This window comes from Triticum dicoccoides, chromosome 7B, assembly GCF_002162155.2.
Source record: "Triticum dicoccoides isolate Atlit2015 ecotype Zavitan chromosome 7B, WEW_v2.0, whole genome shotgun sequence".
NCBI lineage: Eukaryota > Viridiplantae > Streptophyta > Magnoliopsida > Poales > Poaceae > Triticum > Triticum dicoccoides.
In genome coordinates, this window is record NC_041393.1 from 50,575,604 (window position 1) to 50,598,360 (window position 22,757).

The 22,757-nt window shown below is 39.7% G+C and overlaps 1 long non-coding RNA gene across 1 annotated transcript; it reads right to left on the reverse strand.

The window, feature by feature from the left end:
* Positions 1–5,549: 5,549 nt before the first annotated feature.
* LOC119335669 lies at positions 5,550–13,365 on the reverse strand. Its single transcript, XR_005161953.1, has 3 exons — positions 12,622–13,365; positions 12,179–12,251; positions 5,550–7,221 (listed from the first exon to the last, which is right to left on the reverse strand). It is a non-coding gene; the product is annotated as an uncharacterized LOC119335669 (long non-coding RNA).
* Positions 13,366–22,757: the final 9,392 nt, after the last annotated feature.

The window sequence follows — 22,757 nt, forward strand, 5'->3', positions numbered from 1 at the left end:
GGTGTGGGCAAGCGGATGCAGCCAGCGATGCAGGGCGACAGGGGCCAGCGGGGGGAGGAGAACGAGAGGCAGCGGGGGGAGGAGAACGATAGGATCCGGTGCGGCTGCATGCGACAGAAAAAGAATTTTTTTAAGACCCCACCACAACTAGCTCCAATTAGCACCTCTCCACAGGGATAGTTTTTTTGATGGATTAGTTTCAATCTAACTTAAACTAGCCCATGTGTTTGGATACTTTAAGAGTTAGTTCAGCCCGAAGTAGCTCAAAGTAGCTCTAGCCCTGGATAGAAGATACTCAAAAAAAAAAAGCCCTGGATAGAAACACTGAAGCCACGAGTGCGTCCATGAGATAAAGATAAGGCCGGCCTAGAAAAAAAGGTTGCATAGTGCGTCCACGAGTACGGACGTGTGGCACACATGCAGGGCTGATTCGTTCACCGGACGCGGACGTGTAGTACTTTATTTTATGAGTCTCTGCACATGTTGCCGGATACTATTTCTTTTTGGTTGGATTTGGTTCGCTTTATTTCCCTTACGAACTCATATAGCCTATAATATATGTAGACAAACTGATAATATATATACGGGGGTTAAGACACACGAACAACTAAAAACATATAGCTTGCACGTCCAACGAATATAAATTGTCTTCAGACATTGTTGATCCCGGTTCATAAAAGTGCATAATAAACCATCAACGCCAAAACACGAATGTTTATATGTGATGATAATAATGTATTTAGTTGATCTTAGTGAAGCTATTATTCCAGATCAAGAAAAGGATGGCATGCCTCACGACCTTAAAAGGTGGACATATTGGAGGTGGTACGATGAAACTTGGCAACCACCCTATACATCCTTTTGACCTAGACATTTATGTTACGAAAGAATAACAACAGTTGCATTCACGTAAAAATACTTTCAAAGTGTTGCGTGCTCAACATTTTTTATTATCCGAGGACAGCACAATGATTTACCTGCGGATATGGTAAGCTTTTTCACCAGGCATCAACGATCTGATCTACAACATTATACTAAAGTCAGGCAAAAATGTGGTGTGTATAGCAATGCCCTTACTTGAATATCAATTTTTCTGCTTCCTAAATTGTATCCATAAAAAACATGACACTAGCAACACATGCATCGGCATTTTTTTTCGCAGGGTAAAAGGGATTTGTATTACTCAAGAGCCAAGAAGGTCCTCCCTACACAAGCTAGGGATATTGTCCGGGCCGGAGCGAAGCCAGACCACAGTACGGTCTTCCGTCCTCCCAAAGTTCGCCAACGTATGGTTACATTATTCTACTCTCGAGAAATATGAATAACAATACAAACAACAATAAATTAACTCACTAATGCTTATTTCAAACTATACAAACAACAATAAATTCTGACTCTTATGTGCATTGTAATTAAATTAATTTATGAGTAGCTACGATCTACTACTTATGATGTAGAATCTGATCAATTTACTTTTAATCAACAACAGATACCTACATTCTAGAAAACTCTCATAAACGCAAGCATTTGGGTCACAATCTCCAGTCATCGATGTCAAGGAACAAAGAAGAAAAGGAAATAGAGAGCGATACACATGGATGACCAATGAAGAAAAACAGAAGAGATTGAAAAAGTGTCGTGAAGCCTACCAGCAAAACAAAAGAATTAAAGATTCAACCCAGTTACAAAGAAATGTATACAAGGGAGAAAGAAATATGTAAAAATGGAGCCAGCACAAAAGGTAAAAAATGTGCACCGAAAAGGCAAAATATGTGCAAATATGCAGTCACAACAAAAGAAAGTTGGAATGGAGCAAATTAGATCTAATCGTGAATTGAGACGCAACGGAATAAGCAAAGATTTAATTGTGATGGAGAATCCAACATATATCACAACATAACAAGAACTTAGAACATTTATACGACAAGGACTTCAAGGTTAGTACACACAACAGAAGCATACATGCCTGGACGCCGGACGAAGTACAACACACTTTTATTTGGTGATGTCAGTAAATCAAAATAAGCATTGCTTGTATGATATTTTTATTATCTGTATAGTAATCTAAAGATAGGGTTGTTCACCTGATTATATGACTACGATTTATGATTCATGTTTCAAATTAGCGCCCAAAGAATCCTATTGTTAATTGATCCATTATTTTTTTCATCATCAAACTTATCCTCTACCTGGCCAATCTAATTCATAACAATTGGCGTTTGTTTTGCAACGAAGCATGCCAACTTTTTTCCTTCCGTTGCAACGCACGGGCATGTTTGCTAGTAATAATAATATAGAAATCTAATCATACTATCAGCATGCTCTTATGTTTGGTAGGACCACGAAAATCAGACACATTTGCCCAAAAAAATCAGGCATGTGTATTTTCCTCCCGAGTTAGACTTAGATTTGGACACTAAGGACACTCAAGTTTGACTAATGATTTTTGCATCGTCAATTCCTGGAAACTTCTTCGCAAAAAAAAGAAGAAAATAATAATTCCTGGGAACTTTTTTTGCGGCTAATTCCTGGGAAGTTGAACAGGGACTCGGTCTCCTTTTTTTGTGCATGAGGACCCGGTCTCCTTTGTTTTTCATGAGGACTCGGTCTCCTGCCCACGTACGCCAAGTATTTATGTGGCCTGGCCGTGTGTTTTTATATCTTCAGTGTGCACGTGATCTAGTCTGTTATACGTCTCCTTGACCTATACATTATTTTGCTTTGCACCTTTCCATCATAATACGGGTACATCAATTCTAAAAGAAAATATATGTACGTGGCAACTTTCTATGTTCCAAAAAAGACATATATACAATATTTGTATGTGACGTTTAAATCTTGAATCTCATCCCTTAATCTCCAAAATTAATTGTCAAGATAATTTAATCTGTGTGGACGAACGTAATGGCTTGTTTGACTTTTGTTTTAACTATATAATAGATTAACAAATTAGCGAGTTATTGCTCAAAATAATAATGAGCGCGTTATTATTACATTGGTCCTTAAAATCTTCGCAAGCTTTTGTACGCAATCACCAGGATTTTCCTTACCTGTGAGTCAAAAACAACCAAGATTTTCCTTGCCAATTTCTGTTAAACATTTACTTTTATAAGTTACTAGCACATATGCCCGTGCGCTGCAACGGAAGATAAAGTAGTATACATTTAAAGTCAGTGAGAATTATATGTGCAAGCAAAACCCTGTATGCACAAGAAAAAGGAACATTTAGCTTCTGGTTTCACCTCGTGTGAAGAAATCAATCCGCTATTTTTTTCATTCATTGATGGAAGGCATTTGAGAGTTTTGTTACGTCATCATACGCCAGAGAAGACCCATGAGTTATCCAATCTACTTTTTCTTTCAGTCCTTTCAATTGAGGGGATTTTAAGGTATGAAATTTCGGAATATTCTAGGAAACATGAATAATTTTTTAAATCCTGAACAATTATTTGAAAATTATTTACACTTTTGGAAAAATGCGAACAGAATATGAAAGGGAATATCTTTAAGAATTCACAAACAATTTCTGAAAGCACCAACTTTTTTATAAAAAACATGAACATTGTTTGAATTTGTGAACATTTTTTTAAAACGGGAACATGTGTTGAAAATTCATAAGATTTTTAGAAAATGTGTATCTTTTAGACACGAAAATCATTTATAATTATGAAATTTCACTAAAAAGGAATACTTTTCGAATTTGCAGCATTTTTTGAATACAATTTTCCTTTTAGAAATCTTGAACAATTTTGAAAAACAATATTTTTTTTGAAAAAAGAGGAAACATTTTTCAAGTGTCGAATATTTTTTAAAATAGCAACAAGATTTTGAAATTCTGAACATTTTCCATTTTATAAATTCTGAACATATTTTGAGAATTTTTAATTTAAATAATAAATTCTAAAAGAAAATAAACATGGAAGGGAAAAAAGTGATAGGGAAAGGAGAATAAAAATAGAAGTAAAACAGAGACACGAAGAAAAATAGGCTAGCCCCTTACTGGTTGTCCTGTGCGAAACTCGGACTATTTGTTGCCCAGCGCGAAAAACTAAATTCTCCAAGCTGCATGGGCAAAAAAATAGGTGGGCTGGCTTCACTGGGCCACACCGCGCGGCTCACATACGAAAAATTCTTTTTCTACCAGACAAACGCATAAGAATTTAATACCACCCCGGATAGAAAAAAAATCTTTTTGCCGATGAACGGATGAAAAAATTAACAAAACGCACCTTGCTTTATTAGTAAGTATAGATATAGATATAGATATAGATAGCACATATGCCGTGCACTGCAACGGGAGATAAAATAGTATACATTTAGAGTCAGTGAGAATTATATATGCAAGCAAAACCCTGTATCCACATGAAAAGGAACATTTAGCTTCTGGTTTCGCCTTGTCTGAAGGAATCAATCCGCTATTTTTTCATTCATTGATGGAAGGCATTTGAGAGTTTTGTTACGTTATCATACGGCAGAGAAGACTCATGAGTTATTCAATCTACTTTTCCTTTGAATCATCTCAATCAAGGGGAATTTAAGGCATGAAATTTCTGAATATTCTAGGAAACATTTTAAATCCTGAACAATTATTTGAAAATTTTGTACACTTTTGGAAAAACGTGAACAAAATATGAAAGGGAACATCTTTATGAATTCACAACATTTTCTGAAAGCACCAACTTTTTTCTAAAAAGCATGAATATTGTTTGAATTTGTGAATGTTTTTTTAAAACGGGAACATGTGTTGAAAATTCATAAGATTTTTAGAAAATGTGTATCTTTTATACACGAACATCATTTGCAATTTTGAAATTTCACTAAAAAAGAATATTTTTCGAATTTGGAGCATTTTTTGAAATACATTTCCTTTTAGAAATCTCAAACAATTTTGAAAAACAATAATATTTTGGAAAAAATAGGAAACATTTTGCAAGTTACGAATATTTGTGAAAATAGCAACAAGATTTTGAAATTCTAAACATTTTCTATTTTTTAATTTTGAACATTTTTTGAGAATTTTAATTTAAGAAATAAATTCTAGAAGAAAAATGAACATGGAAGTAAAAAACCGATAGAGAAAGGAGAATAAAAATAGAAATAAAATACATAAACGAATAAAAATAGGCTACCCCCTTATTGGTTGTCCTGTGCGAAAATCGGACTATTTGTTGCCCAGTACGGAAAATTAAATTCTCCTATCTACGTGGGCAAAAAAATAGGTGGGCTGGCTTCACTGGGCCACACCGCGCGGCTCACATACAAAAATTCTTTTTCTATTAGACAAACGCATAAGAATATAGTACCACCTCTGATAGAAAAAAGAAGCTTTTTGACGGTGAAAAGGTGAAAAGAATTTAGTACCACCTTGCTTTATTAGTAGGTAAATAGAATAACACATGGGATGTTTTTATAATGTATTTATATGTCTCTATAAAATATACGATAATAGTAATAATAAAAATACATATAATGTGGTTAGAAGGGAAAACATAAATTGGACACAACATTATTATTCTTATATATAGATAAATAGAACACAGACCTGCGTTTTATTAAAAAAAATATATTGGGCTGCCGATCTTTAAGAAAAAGCCCAACTTTTTTCTTGTGAGAAAAATAGAAAAGTTTCAATCTGAAGAAACAACAATACTCTACATCCCAGATTAACCGTGAAATAATTTAACCGAGGCAAAGAGCCAAACCAACAAGTTGTATCTAGTCCAGCATGCTTAGCCAACGCATGGCTAACCCTGTTCTGATGGCGATGGGTTTTCTATGTATCTGCTCCACTTTTTTTCCTCATACAAAAACAACAGTCTTACCCTCCGTCTTCATGGTGACTAGTGGTTGGGGCGTTCATGTGCGCTCCTATCTTTTTTCAGCACATTGAGCTGCCTTGTTTGATTCCCAGTTTCGCTTCAGAATGATTTCAGTTAGAAATGTTAGTTTAGATATAACAGTAGAACATTTTAATAGCTTAGATCGATCAACCCAGAAACAAAGGTCATCTGCGTATGTTATAAGAATTCAGTACCATGCCTGATCAACCATATGTACGAACTGAATTTTCCTCACAGTCTAGTTTAGAATCATGCAGAGATTCATTTGGCCTCTTCTCTCTTCTAGCAAAAGGTCACAAGTGTACCACATAATAAGATTCACTAAAATAGGTTTCTGGTCTCCTACAACAACCTTCCAATGAAGCCTACAAACATCCCTCTATTTTGATACAAACATGTAGTTGAATTATCCCTGTCGCTGAAGAGGATGGCGAAAACAAAGGGGTGGGGTAGGGGTGGGGGGGATTATTTATGGGGTACAATTTGAATGCTTAGTTACAGAACTCACCATAAAAAACCATGTACAACCTCCTTGCATTCAAAAACTCACGATTACCCTTTTTGAGTACATTGTGCTGCAAACCTAAAAATACAAACCTTAAGTGATTACTGCCCTTGAGGTTGTTGGCCTCTGTCCATGTAAAAATGATAATTTAGAACTGATAATGATTCATAAACATATATGTGATTTCAAATATAATGCTCCTTGACATTGTAATGGCACCGTATATGTGATATCTTACTTATGAATGGTTTTAACGATAGGATAACTGACTGTGCAACCATCAGTAGTCCTCACCACAATTACATAAACCTCCTAAGTGAAAATGATAAATAACATAAATGCCCAAGTAAAACAACGAATATTGTAATAATCAACTATAAACCATGATAACATGATAGGTATTTAAGCAACCTGTTCTGTTATATTAATCACTCTATCATGCTATTCTATAATAAATTGTGTTAAAAATAAATATCTTGAAATAAACTTGCAGAACTTGTCATATATTCATCTGAGGTTGCACATATGACACTGCCAGATGTAGTAGCACAAAGAACGGATAGTAGTATGAGCATGCAACCAAAAATTTCAAAATCTGGACTACTCGATATGTGACTGACTACTATGAATCATTTGCCAAAAAAAAGAGATCAAAACTGTAATATATGGTGACTAAACATTCAATTTACATCCGGACGACATCACCTCATTCTTACAATCTTAGTATCATTTACTTCAGACTCAGACCTTCACCTTCCTTACCTGTGTTGCACAACTCCATTAGGCCATTAGGCATGCCAAAGATATCTGATGTCCTGTGATTATCAAAAGCTCAACATGAAACTCTGTAGACTGAAGAACCATTGTAGTGGCCAGCTGCATGAAACAATAAAAGGATCATGTATATTAGCCATCACCCAGACAATACACAACCATAAACATGTTATTTGCTCTTTACAACATAAACGACAGATGTAGTTCAACACTTATGGACATGTGATGAAAATTGTTTTATTGAAGTATAGGACTTGTAGTAATAAACCCAAAGTAACGAATGGTTGGTTTATGAGGGAGCAACAATGCTGACACGAGACAACTTTCAGAAGTGCATGATGTGCATGTGAGACTACGATAAGTAAAATTCAATGCATATCTGACTGGATCGTTTTTAAATGCTGGATCAAAATTATTTATTTCCTAAATGGGATTACAATATCTTTGGAGTCAGCAGTGGCCTCTATAATGTACAACGGCTGCGCATAGTACTAAAATTATTAGGATGTATCCATATTTTAGTTCATGAGGTATAACGGAAGGGGTTGTGAATTGTGATGTAGATGCGATAGAGTATGGGTAACCTTCAAAATGAAGAAACACTTTCCATTGAGCACATTGGAACAATGGGGTAAGTGATCTATTTGTGGCACAAATGTAGGGTTGGCAAACACATCTCCAAATAAGGAGCATCATTACACATTGTACAATTACCTAAACTACTCATATTTATTTTACTACATAAAAAGTTTAAGTTACTTTCAACGACCTACAACACATTAATAACAAAAATGTAACAAATCCCAAGAAACAAATGGTGCAAAGTTGTCTTAGATATAATATAAGGTATTACATCACAGCTTGCTTATCGCCCGACCAAACGATGTACTTTTGTAAGATTAAATTACGAAGAAACAACGTCATGTGCTCTTCTCTATACTTGCTTATAATTAGACCCCTTCATCCAGCACACCAGGATGGATCCATCTTATATTTACTAATTGGAGGCACCATACGAGACACCACGTTAATCCTAGAAGTTAATAATTTTTTACCATATGATTAGTATAAGATGTATCTGTAGCCGCTGGATGAAGTATGAGATATGCCCACCTAAATGAGGCACCCTACTCATGGTCTTCTCATGTTTCCCTCTAAAATAAAAAATAAAATGAGATACGCCCACCTAAACGACCCTTCGTCCTTTCATGTTTCCCACTAAAAGAAAGAAAATAAGATGATAATCTGAGGGTCTGTCTCCTAGATGGCTAGATTTGGCAACAAAAGGTTAAAATTGTCAACCTTCCTCCGATTGACTCACGTGCATGGTGGGGAAGCCGCATTAGATCACGAACTCACGATCCTATCCTTTCTCTCTCGAGCCCCTCCTCCTCCAACCAATTAATTCCTTCCAAGTTCAAGTTCTAACCACGTTTCAATCTAGATTCCCTTTTAGACAAATCAGGGAATCCATCTCATGGTTGTTGACACAGCAGAGGTGGTGTGCCGGCTGTTTGAAGCAGCTCGAACGTTTGCTGTCATGGGCAAGGCTCCCGATTGGGAGGAGTACAGCAGACTGTTGGCACATTGATCGGTCTCATCGTCCCAGGTTCCTCTAATCAGCAGAAAAGTAAGTGTGTATCCTTTTACTCCCAGCTTTTTCTCCATCCAAGTGAACTGATCGCAAAATCTGCACTAACTAATTTGATACATATCGCTAATGAAAAATAAAATAGCAGATTTCCTATTGTATGGCTGAGTCCCTGACTTTAATAATTGGCCAGCAAGTTCACTTTGATATTTGTAGGAAGCATAACTACAGATGTTTCTCCATATGAGACTACATGTCCAGAATAAGTTGTCATTTCCTATACGGAGGAATCGGATGTATATATCTCTGTTCAGAGTACGTCCAATCTGATCTCCGATTACACACATGCATGGTATCTATCTAATTATTTTACGTTTTAGCAATAAGGGAAGTTTTGATGACTTCACTTTAATTTGTACAAACCAACTTCCAAGCTTTCACAGAATCATGTCTGTATTTTCTTGGTAGAGCTGATGATATCTTTGTAAATTGTCGCCCATGCAAGAATAGAGCTAGCTACATGAATTACTGGAGTCATGCATGCTATTGTGAAGGCTGTTTCTTCTCAGTACACTCTAAATATTAATACCAAAGGTGTAGCGCCTACAGTACTTTAGCCTCCAAGTATGAACTTCTAAGATTTCTCATAATAATGTCTAATAGAGTGCATAATATTTTCTTGGTGGACTTGGTAGTTAGATTTTAAAGGAGAAACCGGTGCAAAAAGTAAGCTGGCTGCAAAGTGCCTGTATTGTACAGGTTTTTATATATGTTTCATATTTTCTATGGCAAAAGCGCTCCGGATAGATGATATTTAATTACATAAAATAAAACATTCGCATCGATTTTTCCTACAAGGCCTATCAGATTGTCTTTTCATGTGTGCTTATTTTATATAGCAATGAGTTGTGCAGATTGATGAGTGTATGCGTATTGTAAGATAAAATGGTTTCTGCAAAAGTTGTAGGCTTATGCCATCGATTTTGATTTTCCTATTTGTTAACTCAAACGAAAGGTTCAAAAGTAGTGGCTTTCAATCTGATGTTGTGTTGCCGTTCAGGTGTGTGCTCTTCCACTTTCACAGAAACAGATTTCACCGTACTTCACGTGCTCTTCATAGAAACCGACTTTTAGCACAAAAATTCAAGTTAGCTAATTTATTTGTATTAAGTTTGGTTCCTTCTACTAATTATATAAATTTGTACTTTATCAGGGCATGCATGTATTCTCCAATGCCTCAGATTCTTCTTCTTTCATACATACATATTTCACTAAGCTCCTAAAATCATGTGTTCTCTATAGAGAAACTGAATGTTAGCATGCACACCATTCAGGCTAGCCATTTTTAGCTTAAATTATCTTCATTTTTCTAATTACAGTTATATATATTCTCCACTAATGAATATTTGTATTATAAAAAACAGTGAAGGTGATACATAGTTCTTTTTATAAGTAACTGAGCAGCTTTATGGTATGTATTACTCTGAGCCAAAAAATACAGGCCAAGGATTTTGGATTTCTGTGTCACTTCATAGCTTAGTCTGGCTGCATAGTTATCTGTCGGTATAGTCTTTAGGTACAAGTAATTGTACCCCGGCAGGTCTATATATATATATATATATATATCCGTCAGTACATAAAATTTCAATTCTCCTGCTTCAAAATATTTTTCATTCCTATAAAATTATCACAGGAATTTTTGTGAGAAGTTTTGTTCAACTTTTCTGTTTACAACTTACAATATTATTTTTATTTCTGCAGACGTTGCGTTTAATGACCAAGGCGAATCAATGCCGAAGATTATCATCAAAGTTGTTGCAAGTGTTACGGGTCGTTTGTCCATCACGCTTTAATTTCTCAATGTTTTCTTTATTTTTCATGTTAACTCATGGCCAAATTTACCATTTAACGAACTTTGGACCAATTAAATTATGATTTTTATTTGAAGTACTATCTTCATATTATCAGAACACACATACACCTATAATGTAATAGATTTTGATTGTTTGGCAATCATTTAAGTTCATACAATATCCATGTAAGATGGTTGCAGTAAGAAATAATAAGAAGCTAGAGAAATATCAAGTTATATCATCCTTTATGATAATCTCGCTTTAAAATTCCATTTTTAGCTCTTGGGTTAGATATCACTCTATCTTTAATCAGTTCCATTTATGTTCTGTGAAATTTTCGGCAATAATTATGGGTCCCCGACAAGTACCGACAAGCTCATTTTTGTTAAACAACAGATACATATTACCAAACAAAGTAGTTAAATTCATTTTTTTTCTCAAAAATAAAACAAATAAACCTGGATGCATCTAAATTTATACTTAAGGTAACAAGTCTTGCAATCCATTGTGTTTTTATGTTTCTTATTTAATTTCATTCGACATATGATGTTCCTTATAGTAGTACTTACTGCCAACAAAACTAACATCTATTGTAATGTTCTATTTGTTTTCGTGAAAGTTGTTTATTAATATGACCTTTTGTAATTTTTATTTCTTACTGCAGGTTACAACTACCATAAAAGGCAAACTATTAATTGTTTCAATAGTAATATCGAAAGCATATCCCATAATATCTCTCTATATTTCTCATTCTATATTTTATTCTTTTAGAAAATGCTAGCCCGTGTAGATGCACGGGTTGACGACTAGTATCCATAATTGCTGGTCTAATGAACTGCAGCTTCATTCATTAAATCTAGTCTGAGAATTGGACAAATCTGCCTATTTGGCCTTCAATTTTGTACTCTGTTGTGCTGACACCACGGCTCTCTTTGTGTAACTAGAGAGAGAGGGCCAGGGAAGAGAAATAGGGTAAGGGAGAGGGCGCCGAGGGGAGCAAGGGAGTAAGTGTGCGCGGAGGAAAGGCTGGCCACACCGGCGTCCACCCGTGGTTGTGAGGAGGAACTTTTGGAGGAGCACGTGGATGACGGCTACCTCGAGCGAAAGAACAATGCCGATGACGTATCCGACGGCCTCTTGCTGCATTTGCCAACACTAACCTCGCTGTCCTCGTCAGGCGGCCCCATCGTCGTTCAACAGCACCGGGTGGCTGCGCCGGGCGGTGGACGACATCCTCCTCCCCTCCTTGCCGTGCGGGGGCAAGATCCCTCGTTTGCCTCCTCTGCGGTCGAATTGGCCAACAATTTATATGCTCTCGAAGGTGGCGTTCGATTTCAAGCTTGTCACGCAACAATTGTTGGCTTGTTTATATCAATATTGAGTGGATATGCTCTAGAAGGCGGCTTTCAATTTCAAGCAGGAAGCAAGTAAAAGGAAAATGCATTAAGCAACAACCGAGTGAAAACTAAAAGCCTAAACCGAGGAGGCTGGCCATAGAGCTCTCCAGGATATGGATGAACTAAAGAAATGCATACAAATTGAATCTTGTTGAAGGAAGATGATTCTTGACCTGGGAATTAAGAAGTCTAGTGGTGCTTTGCACAAGAATTCATACCTTCAATAGGACCAAAAATAATAACTCTTGCATAGCTTTGTTCGCAATCTTTTGCCAGAAGTCACTTGTGACCCTACGAAAATAGCCATGAAACAAAGAAAATCCAAAATAAATTACCACAAAAAATGACACCACAAGCAAAAAGTAATTACTCATACAGAAAACATTTAGTTTCATGATCCTCGCAAGTTCATGAAAGTATGCATGCACACTGGAACATAGCAGTACGAGTAGAGACTAGACTACACCGCCTAGCAGAACCGCAACAACGCGATCTCTCGCAGGATTGGTTCCATTAATAACATGTGCACACGCACAATACACAACAATATGTCAAACTAATAAATTCGATGTATACTAACAATGAAAGTACACTGCAGTAAACAAATTATGAGCATACGAACGCTGCCGTATACAGATGCCAGATGCACGAAAAGGCATACCTGAAGTGCAGAGGAGACGCGTCACGGGACCATACAAACATTTGAAAGCTCATCATCCTCTCTCCTCCCATTCTCTCCAATTGCTACTTCCTCAAACTTGAAGTGCCACATACCTACTTCACCACTGAAATCATTTCGATCGGTTCAAAGAACTAAAAGTATCAAGTTCAGTAGTTGAATGATTTAATGAGAGTTGTCAAAAGGGGAAAATCAGACCAGCAATACAAGATGCATACACAGTCATACAACGATGCAGCATAAAAACGAACAGGCGACGAGCAACGGATTAGCGCAAAATGAACTAAGAAAACACAATCACATGAATCAGAGAAGCTACTCTTAGATGCGACCCTCCTGCCGCCGTGTACAACAAAGAGGGGTGGGGAAAGAGGAGGCCGAGAGGGAGGAGCCGATGGTGCGGCGGCAAGGTGAGGAAGGCGAGCCGAAGGTGCAGGAGTCGGCGCCGATGTCCACGACGCCGCCACGCGACACAAACTTTCATCCACCGCCGCGGCCACTCCTCCGCCGTCGGTCACGACCTCTCCTCCTCCTGGTGCCTCCCAGCGTGGCATCTAAGGTCGACCTGCATGGATCTGGATTCGTTGTTGAGAGGCAAAATCGTAGGAGACGACGCGAGGGAGAGAGGATCTGGCTGTCAGAGAAGAGGAGAGGAGGACGTGGCGTGTTTGATGAGAAAGGACGCGTTGTGACGAGGACCTTGGCGTGCCGGTCGATGTGCAGCTGGCTTCGTAGCGAAGGAGACACGCCCAAAGACATAATTTGATGGATTAGAAGCAAATTAGTCGGCAGCTGGCTTCGTAGCGAAGGAAACACACCGGCAGACGGCAGCCATTTGATGGATTAGAAAATTAGTCGGTCGATAGAGTAGCAATGATTCTTCAGCATCGAGTGGATTGGTCGAATTATTGAACCAGAACACTTGCTTGTCATGGTCCATTTTAGTTTTTAAACACAGTACGCAGACACTTACATACACATACATACACATACGCTCATTTCGACGAGCGAACACACATTCTATCTCTATGAACACCTTTGACATACCAAGTCGGCGAGTTTAAAGATTAATTGACAAAGTCATCATAGACACCTGCTATTGACGTAAGAGTTAATATCATCATAAGTACAGAAACTTGCGCATCATTCACAGATACATACATAAACTTGAAAGAACACAGATAAATAGTCACTTAACTTCTGATGTGTTAACATTTTGATACAAAACAGTCCCTTAACTGCCAGATCCCCGAGAATAATCTGTTTTTATTAGCTCTTGACGTAAACATGGTCTCCCATTAAAAGAGTAATCTGTTTTTAGTAGACATATAATAAATGTGTCAAACCTAGGGTTGGATCCCCGAGACTTCTCTTCTTTTCCGTTTTATTTGAGAATTATCTTTGGTTCAATTTTGTATTTACACATAGTACCGATCTTCTTTTATTTGGAATCCTATGACCTATTGTTTTTTACCTGGTCTTTGTACCTTTTTATTTCTCAAAGTACGGATCAAATCTTATCTTGAAATTATGCTAAAGGGTACTGTAAATTGCATGTTTTGTGGTATTTACACAACTCTTCTACTGTCGGTGTTGTAGTGTAACTTGAGCTTTGGTATCAGCGGATATGTACGTTCTCCTATCAACGTACAACCTTTGTTGCCGCAGCTTGCTCTCTGGTTCGCCGTAAACCTCTCTCTCTGCTCTCCCTCACTTGTTGTGCACGCACCAACGAAGAAGAAGAAGGTAGAGGAAGACACGATGACCTGGGGCACCTAAGCATACGACTCGAACCAGTTGAGCTAGGTAACTTTGTTGATCACAGAAGAGTGCAAAATCTTAAGAAAACTTAAACGCCGATCCGAACATCTTTAAAAAATTCGAACACATTTTTTTTTCAAAAACAAAACGTGAATGTTTTATCAAACGCGAACATTATTTTTTTTTACAAATTTTGAGAAAACTCAAACATTTTTCAACACACAAATGAATTTTGGAGATGCAGACATATTTTTTAGAACGGAAAACATTTTTTAAACCACCCAAAAAATTGAACAGGAACAAATTTTCCAATTTCAAAACAAAATTTGGAAACACGAACAACTTTTCCATGTGAAGAATTTCTGAATTCCAGAACAAAATTTAAAAAAAACAAACTTTTTTTAAAATTTGCAAACAATTTTGGAAACAGAACATTTTTCCAAAACTTCCAACAAAACATGTAAATATGAACATTTTTTGAAATTTTCGAACAAATTTCGAAACAGGAACACTTTTTCAAACTCCCAAACAAATCTATGGAATTTATGAACATTTTTCAAATTGTGAACAAAATTTGAAAACATGAACATTTTATAAATTTGTGAACAAATTTGGAAAGCTGGAACACTTTTTGAAATTCCTAAACATTTTGCGAATGCAATGTTTTTTAAAATATGAACATTTATTGAAACACACAAACAAAAATTGAAAACGAACATTTTTCTTAAATTTGCGAACAAATTTTGCAAAGTTGTGAAATTTTGAAAAAGAACATCAAGAAAAGAAACAGAAACTAAAAAAAGAAAGTGAAATTTGAAATATGTGAACATTCTTTAAAACTCCCGAACAAAATTTGAAATATGCGAACAAATTTTTGAAATGGGAACATTTTACGAACCTCACGAACAAAAATTTCAAGCACGAACATTTTTTGTAAAATGTGAATTTTTTTTTTGGAATAGGAACATTTATTGAAACTCACGAACAGAAATTGAAAAAATGAAAGTTTTTCTTTATTTGCAAACAAAATTTGCAAATTTGTGAAATTGTGAAAAAAACATAAAAAATGAAACAGAAACTAAAAAAAGAAAAGAGAAACAAAATTTGAAGATGAGACCATTTTTTGAAGTTTGAACAATTTTTTGAAAGCATGAACTTTTTTCAAGTCAGGAACAAAAATTGAAAATGAGAACGTTTTGTGAAGTTTTGAACAATTTTTTTTGAAAGATGAACAAAATTTGAAAATGAGAACATTTTGTGAAGTTTTGAACAATTTTTTGAAAGCATGACCAAAATTTGAAAAATGAGAACATTTTGTTAAGTTTTGAACAATTGTGAGCAACACAAAAAAATTTGAAAAAAAATGAAAATAACTTTGAAAACAGAAAAACAAAAACGAAAAAATAAAAAAGAAAGAGAAAACAGAATAAAAAGAAACATAAAAAACGAAAAAAAGATAAAAAAGAAAACAGAAAAATAAAAAATTATATAAAATGAAAAAGAAAAAGAAAAAGAAATAGTAAAAGAAAAGAAACAAAAAGAGGTAAAGGGGAAATAGAAAAACCGGTTCAGGAACCTTCTAGAAGGTTCCCAAAACCAGAAAAACCGGCTGGGAACCACCTAGAAGATTTCCAAAACCAGATTCGCTTTAATGTTGAACGGGCCGGCCCATACTAACGCACTCGTCGATCTGCCTGTGCGTCCGGTCGACTACTTGCCGCAAAGAACGGCAAATAGGAAACCCCCGCTCTGGCCACGTCCTCGCCGCGCACGTACACGAACGAGTCGCACCAAGCCCGCATGATCTCCACGCGGGCCCTGCGGAAACACCAACGACCTAGCCCTACAGCCATACGTACGGTGTACACGGACCGGGACACACACCCGTGCAGCAAAACACTACACACGCACGCACCCGACGCAATGGACTAAGCCTAGACACAGGTTGGACTAAGCCCAGACACAACTCAGACCATGCCTAGACTATATAACCGTGGCTTATTTGCCCAACACACACTCCCTAAGCCATGGCTCAGAGGATACTGTCGTACTCGACGTTGCCGTCGGCGAGAAGGGCTTGCTCCGGCGTATGCGCATTCGGCGTCTTCGGGCACTCGCGTCGGGAATGTCTGTGCTCGCCGCAGTTGTAGCACCGCCCTCGCTGCTTCCCTCCGCCGCCCGATGTCGTGCTCGCTACTCCGTCGTCGCCGTGGTCGCAGAAGCCGTGCCCTCCCTGTTGTCGCCGCCGCACCGCCCACTGAGCAGCCGCCATCATGAGATGCTCGCCCGCGTGCTCGTCGCCGGCCTGCACGCGCCGCCTCGACTTCTCTTCAAAAGCCTTCAGACGATCGACGGCCTCCTCAAATGCCATCTCCTCCATGTTGCAGAACTGCTCGATGCCGGAGACCGCGGCATACAACCGGTCTGGCACGGTGTCGAGAAGCTTCTTCACCATGGTGGACCCGTCCAGTGTGAACCCGAGCTGTGCATACCTCGCCGCCATGCCGTTCACCTTGCCCGCGTACGCGCCAAGGTCGTCGTTCTCCTCCATTCGCAGGCGATCGAACTCACTGCAGAGAGTCGCGAGCCGTGCCGCCCGCACTCGATCGACGCCGACGAAGCGAACCTTGAGGGATTCACATACCTCCTTCGCGGTTAGCTTCGTCGCGACCTGCATCATCAGGTCCTCTGACAGCGCGCCCAACATCGCCGCTCACACCGTCTTGCTCTTCCCGGCGTCGACCACCGCGCCCTCCGCCGGAGCCACAACACACCACAGCCCTGGGCGTCAAGCATAGCCTCTGCGTTGATCACCCAGTAGGTGTAGTTCGTCGTCGTCAGCGCCGGCAGCTGCAATGGCATCCAGCCCGCACCGCCGCCCGTGTGGAACAAGCGTCATGGCCGTCGGCGATCACCTCACAACCGAAGCTCTGATGCCAATTGTTATTGCCGCAGCTCGCTCTCTGGCTCGCCGTAGCCCTCTCTCTCTCTACTCTCCCTCATTTGCTATGGCACGAACCAACGAAGAAGAAGAAGAAGGTAGAGGAGGACACGATCACAGAGTGGACACGGTGATGGTTCCCGGCGCACGAACACCGCCGCCGCCACAACGACTATTTCTCCTCAAGCACGTACTCGAGCCACACAGCCTGCTCGTTACAACGATCCCCACAGGGCTTAAATATTTGGGCCAACGCAGGAGCATGATCCCCATGCGCCTGCCCACCCACGCGCCCCGATGGGCCCACTCTGGCCGCATCCTTCCCACACACATATGCGAACGAGTCGCACCAAGCCCGCATGATCTCCACACGCACCCAGTGGAAACACCAACCACCTAGCCCTACAGCTATACATATGGGGTACACGCACCGGGACACACCCGTGCATCCAAACATGACACACGCATGCACGCGACGCCAAGAACTACGCCTAGACACAGGTCGGACTAAGCCCAGTGTTCGCACACGAACACGTCGCCGTGTACCTCCAACGCCGATGGTGATGCACCGCAGCTCACGTCGAAGGAGACCCGTCCGGAAGCGCGGTACGCAAGCAATCCGGCGGGTGCTTTTCAGGACCCGAAACCCCACACGCCAGGGAGGGACCCCTTCTGGACACACGGCGGCTATGGGCTGCCCTAGGCAAGTTCGCCGCCCCTAGAGCCTCGAGGATCGCTGCCCTTCAACACGAAGAATGAACGAAGAACGAGGGAGAAATACCAGGGAGAGATGTAAAACTAGGGTAAAAAGGAGATGGGTTTTGTGATTGTGTGTTGTTATTCAATCGGCCGTCACCCCTTAAGTATATAAGAGGCGGCTGGACTTCCCGTGCAAGGAGAAGGCTTGGATTCACATCCAAAACTCTAGTCAAATTCGGATTAGGTTTGTCCGAACTTTCCAAGACTGTTCGGTTTAAAACGACTTCGGTTGGAAACGAGCCAAAAAGAAATCTTGACCGTTTCGACGAGGCAAACAACTTTCATGTTGAAAGTTTTTTGATCAGAGGTCATCTTGAGGGTCAAATCGGTCGCGCAAAACAGGCTATTCCCTTGCGCTACCCATCAGACAGACATGCGTGTGGTGGGGCGTGCCACATCTCGCCTCGTGACAGGGCTGCACTCTGATTTCTCTAACTTTTGCATATGAACTCGGATCTCGACAATTTTTATATCAAAATCGATCATTTCGACGAGACAAAGACAATTCATGTAGCATGTTTTTTCATATGAGGCCGTCTTGGGGCCGTAATCAGCCAAATAGTATTCTGAATACAAAATCTCAGTATTTCGAACAGAACTTCAGCCTTCGAGATGAGATCGGATGGTGATGGCCCAAAGACCAAAGATGTTCATATGGACAATACGAAACTCTTTTATGTAGATCACTTATCTATTTGAGGCCATATTAATTAAGTTATTGACCGTGCCAAAATCTGGTGTCAACACCCAGACACAACTTAGGCCATGCCTAGACTATGACCGTGGCTTATTCTCCCAACAAACCAATCAATTATCCGATGCTTTATTTGTTCATTGCTATGGTGAAAATATTCCATGGGCTCTTGCAATTACAATGCAACGATAAATTATCCAAAACGGTGTTCTTTTGTGCGAATATTCGAAATAGCTTGGACAAACATTTGTCTGTGAGTTTGCCCTTGCGGCTTTACAGAGTGCTTAGGAATGAGTGATTTGGATGATGACAATGATGATGATGGTGCTGGTGATGGTGAGCATCATGTCGTCTCTAAATTATGAAATGTGAATCACGCAAGAACCGTGTCAATTTCTAAGTGCTAAACATTTTATGTCAAATGGTCAATGTCATGCTGAATTCCTAGCTAAATAATGTTTTCTTACGGGTTCTGAATTCCTAGCTATAGACAGTGAAGACTATTGGTTTCATTCCCTTTTCTACATAAAGCTTGGTTCCCATGTTAATGTTCACTGTCCGGTGTTCGCACACGAACACGTCACAGTGTACCTCCAACGCCGAGGGTGATGCACCGTAGCTCACGTCGACGGCGACCCGTCCGGAAGCGCGGTACACAAGCAATCCGGCAGGCGCTTTTTAGCACCCTAAACCCCACTCGCCAGGGAGGAACCCTGTCTGGACGCGCGACAGCTATGGGCTGTCCTAGGTTGGTTCGCCCGCCCCTAGTGCCTCGAGAATCGCTGCCCTTCAATGAAGAACAAACGAAGAACGAGAGAGAAAGAACAAGGGAGAGATGTAAAACTAGGGTAAAAAGTAGATTGATTGTTCAATTGTGTGTTGTTGTTCAATCGGTCGTCACCCCTTACATATATATGAGGCGGGTGGACTTCTCGTACAAGAAAATGACTCAAATCACGTCCAAATCATCAAAAGTTACCCTAACTCGGACTACGAGATCTGAATTTCCGGACTCAAATTATATCAGGTAGCCCTCTTGCACTAAACCTGTAGGTCGCATACGACTTTGGATCACGATGGCCTCAAAAGCAAATTTGTAGGTCTTGCAATGGAGAAAAATTCTACAGTTGATCACTTTTTCATCTGAGGTCATCTTGAGATTGAATTCGGGCCCGCAAATCTACAAATAATGTTAAAACTCCAGTTTTTGGGGCGCACCACGTGCAAACTTTCGGTTTAGCCCGGAACCTCCCGGAAGGTGCCCGGAACTTCCGGGGCAGAATTTTGCAGCACACTATTTTGGCTCTAACTTTTGTATACGAACTCCGATTTAGACGTTCTTTATATCAAAATCAACCGTTTGGACGAGGCGAAGATAATTTGTGTAGAAAGTTTTCTCATATGAGGCCATATTGGGGGCGTAATGAGCTGAATAGTATTCTGAATACAAAATCTGAGTAATTCGAACACAACTTCGGCCTTAGAAATGAGGCCAGATGTCTATGGCCCAAATATCAAAGTTTCTCCTTTTGCCGATACGAAACTTTATAACTTTGTGCACTTCTCCATTTGAGGCCATCTTAATTAAGTTCTTGACCGTGCCAAAATGTGATGTCAACACATGCCCCCTTGTTTTTCGGCAAACTCGTGTGCCGAAAAATAACTTGCATGATGCTTTTTCTAAGGACGATGTCAACACTCCATCGGACATTTTATGTGCTTAGGATGATAATTTCTATATCGGCCATGTTTATGCTTAGGGCGATAATTTCTATATCGGCCGTGTTTGTGCTTAGGGCGATAATTCTATATCGGCCATTGATTTTAACTTCTTGTTTACATCATACCTTGGAACCGATTACCACCAATCGGCTTTAATGAGATGGGAATGAACCCGTTCCTTGTAGCACTAAGGAAATCAAACTCCGAGAGTTCACGCCCTGTTAAGCAAGTAACATCGGGATGATTTTAATCCACCGATGCATCAGCCAAAGCAACACAAGCCGAATTATCCGCATGAATGACTTCTACCTCATCATCGACCCATTATATTAATAATTGATGCATGGTAGATGGCACACATTGGTTAGCACGAACCCAATCGCGTCCTAATATAACATTATAGTTACCTTGCACCTCGGCGATGAAGAATGTGGTGGCCAAAGTTTTGCTTCCCACGGTGAGTTCCATGCACATCACACATTTGGCCTCTGTCTTTTCTTTACCATCAAAACCATTAAGTACCATATTGGTCCTCATCAATGCATCATCATCTAACCCCAACTTCTTGAAGACCGAGTAGGGCATAAGATTTACCACAGCACCACCATCAACGAGCATCCTAGCAACCGACGATCCGTTAATATGACCTTTGAGGTACAACGGCTTCAAGTGTTTCACCAGTTCTTTATTTGGCTTCTCGAAGATAGCATTCTTAGGACCAAAATCCAGTTGGGCTACCTCCCCTTCTTCACCTATAGCACAAAACTCGGCAAGTAAGTAATATACCATATTCATGTCCATACCTTCCCGAACCGACGTAGATTCATAATCCACCATCTCATCCTCATCTCCCAATGTGTATATTGGGCTTAAAGTTTCCTCAATTGAAGGGGATGGTTCAGGTGGTGTGGACGATGTAATAGGGGTCACATCATCCTCTTTTGGTGGTGAAGGTGTTGCTGCAGCGAATGTGGAAGCATCTGTGTTTTGTTTTTGTTTAGGCCCCCACACTTGTTTTCTCAGTACCATGGGCTGAATTTCACTAAGCAATTTGTCCGTTTGCCTCTCCTCTTTGTGCTCTACCTTCTCGTGGTTCCTCATGCGTTGTAATCTTCTTTTCATGGTCTTAGTTAAACTGGGAGGACACCACTTAGGTTGAGTATATTTGGGATCTCTTGGTTTGGCCTTGCTTGTGCTCGCCTCATGATTATTAACCATGGAACCCTGCTGAACAATAGCAATATCATGATTAGAAGTAGCCAGATTATGAACAACCGCCTTTTTTATTTCCTTTTGCTTGTCGGATTCTGAAATTTCTGCATTAGGTGAATTAATACGCCCCACTTTTTTGTTGGCCTTGCTTGGAGAAATTTTTGTTGGCCGATTAGCACAATAGCTCAAACGACCTTGTGTGGGCTAATAGAGCCTCTCGCGAGTAGGCCTTCTAGGTGCTTCCCACCCCATATGAAAAGCATAAGGAGCCATTGGGGCTGCCTGCATCCTCCATTAAAGTCTCTCAATATGGTGCATACGGGGTTTGTGATACCCATGGTGTCGGTTCCCATGAATCATATGTCCTTGCATAGCATCGAAACTCTTGCTTCGGAGGAAATCTTGCACGATTTGAATGCGATGGCCGATTAGAGCTAGAACCGTCCGCTTGACTTGCATATTTGGATAGCAACATATCAAAAGTTGGCTTGATTCGCTTGCGCTTAGCTTCACTCTTTCCCCACTTGCCAACTTCTGAATTCTTGGGCTTGATAAACTTAACATGAGTATCTTCTTGTACTTGTGGTTGCCCCCTGAGTGCAGGATTTTTTATGGTGATTTTCAATACTTCCTTGCCATCGGGTTGCTTATCAAGCACAACCTCTCTTCCTAAGACTTTGTCGCCCTCCTTGCCTTTCCTGGGTTCACCAATAATAACATTATCTTTATTAGCAGATTCGGCTATGCTAGGCCGAATTAACATTTTCTTTCCCTCCAAGTCCATGGTGTTTACTTGGAAGGGATGTTTATAAACTTGCATCTCAGCAAAATTCAATCGTCCATCATTAATGGCCGATTGTATATATCGTTGAAAAACATTGCAATCATTAGTAGCATGAGAAAATGAATTATGGTACTTGCAATAAGCGTGCTGTTTTAGCTCCTCAAACGACGATATGTTGTGTGATATTGTAATCATCTTGTCTTGCAAGAGAGCATCAAATATTATATCACATTTAGATATATTAA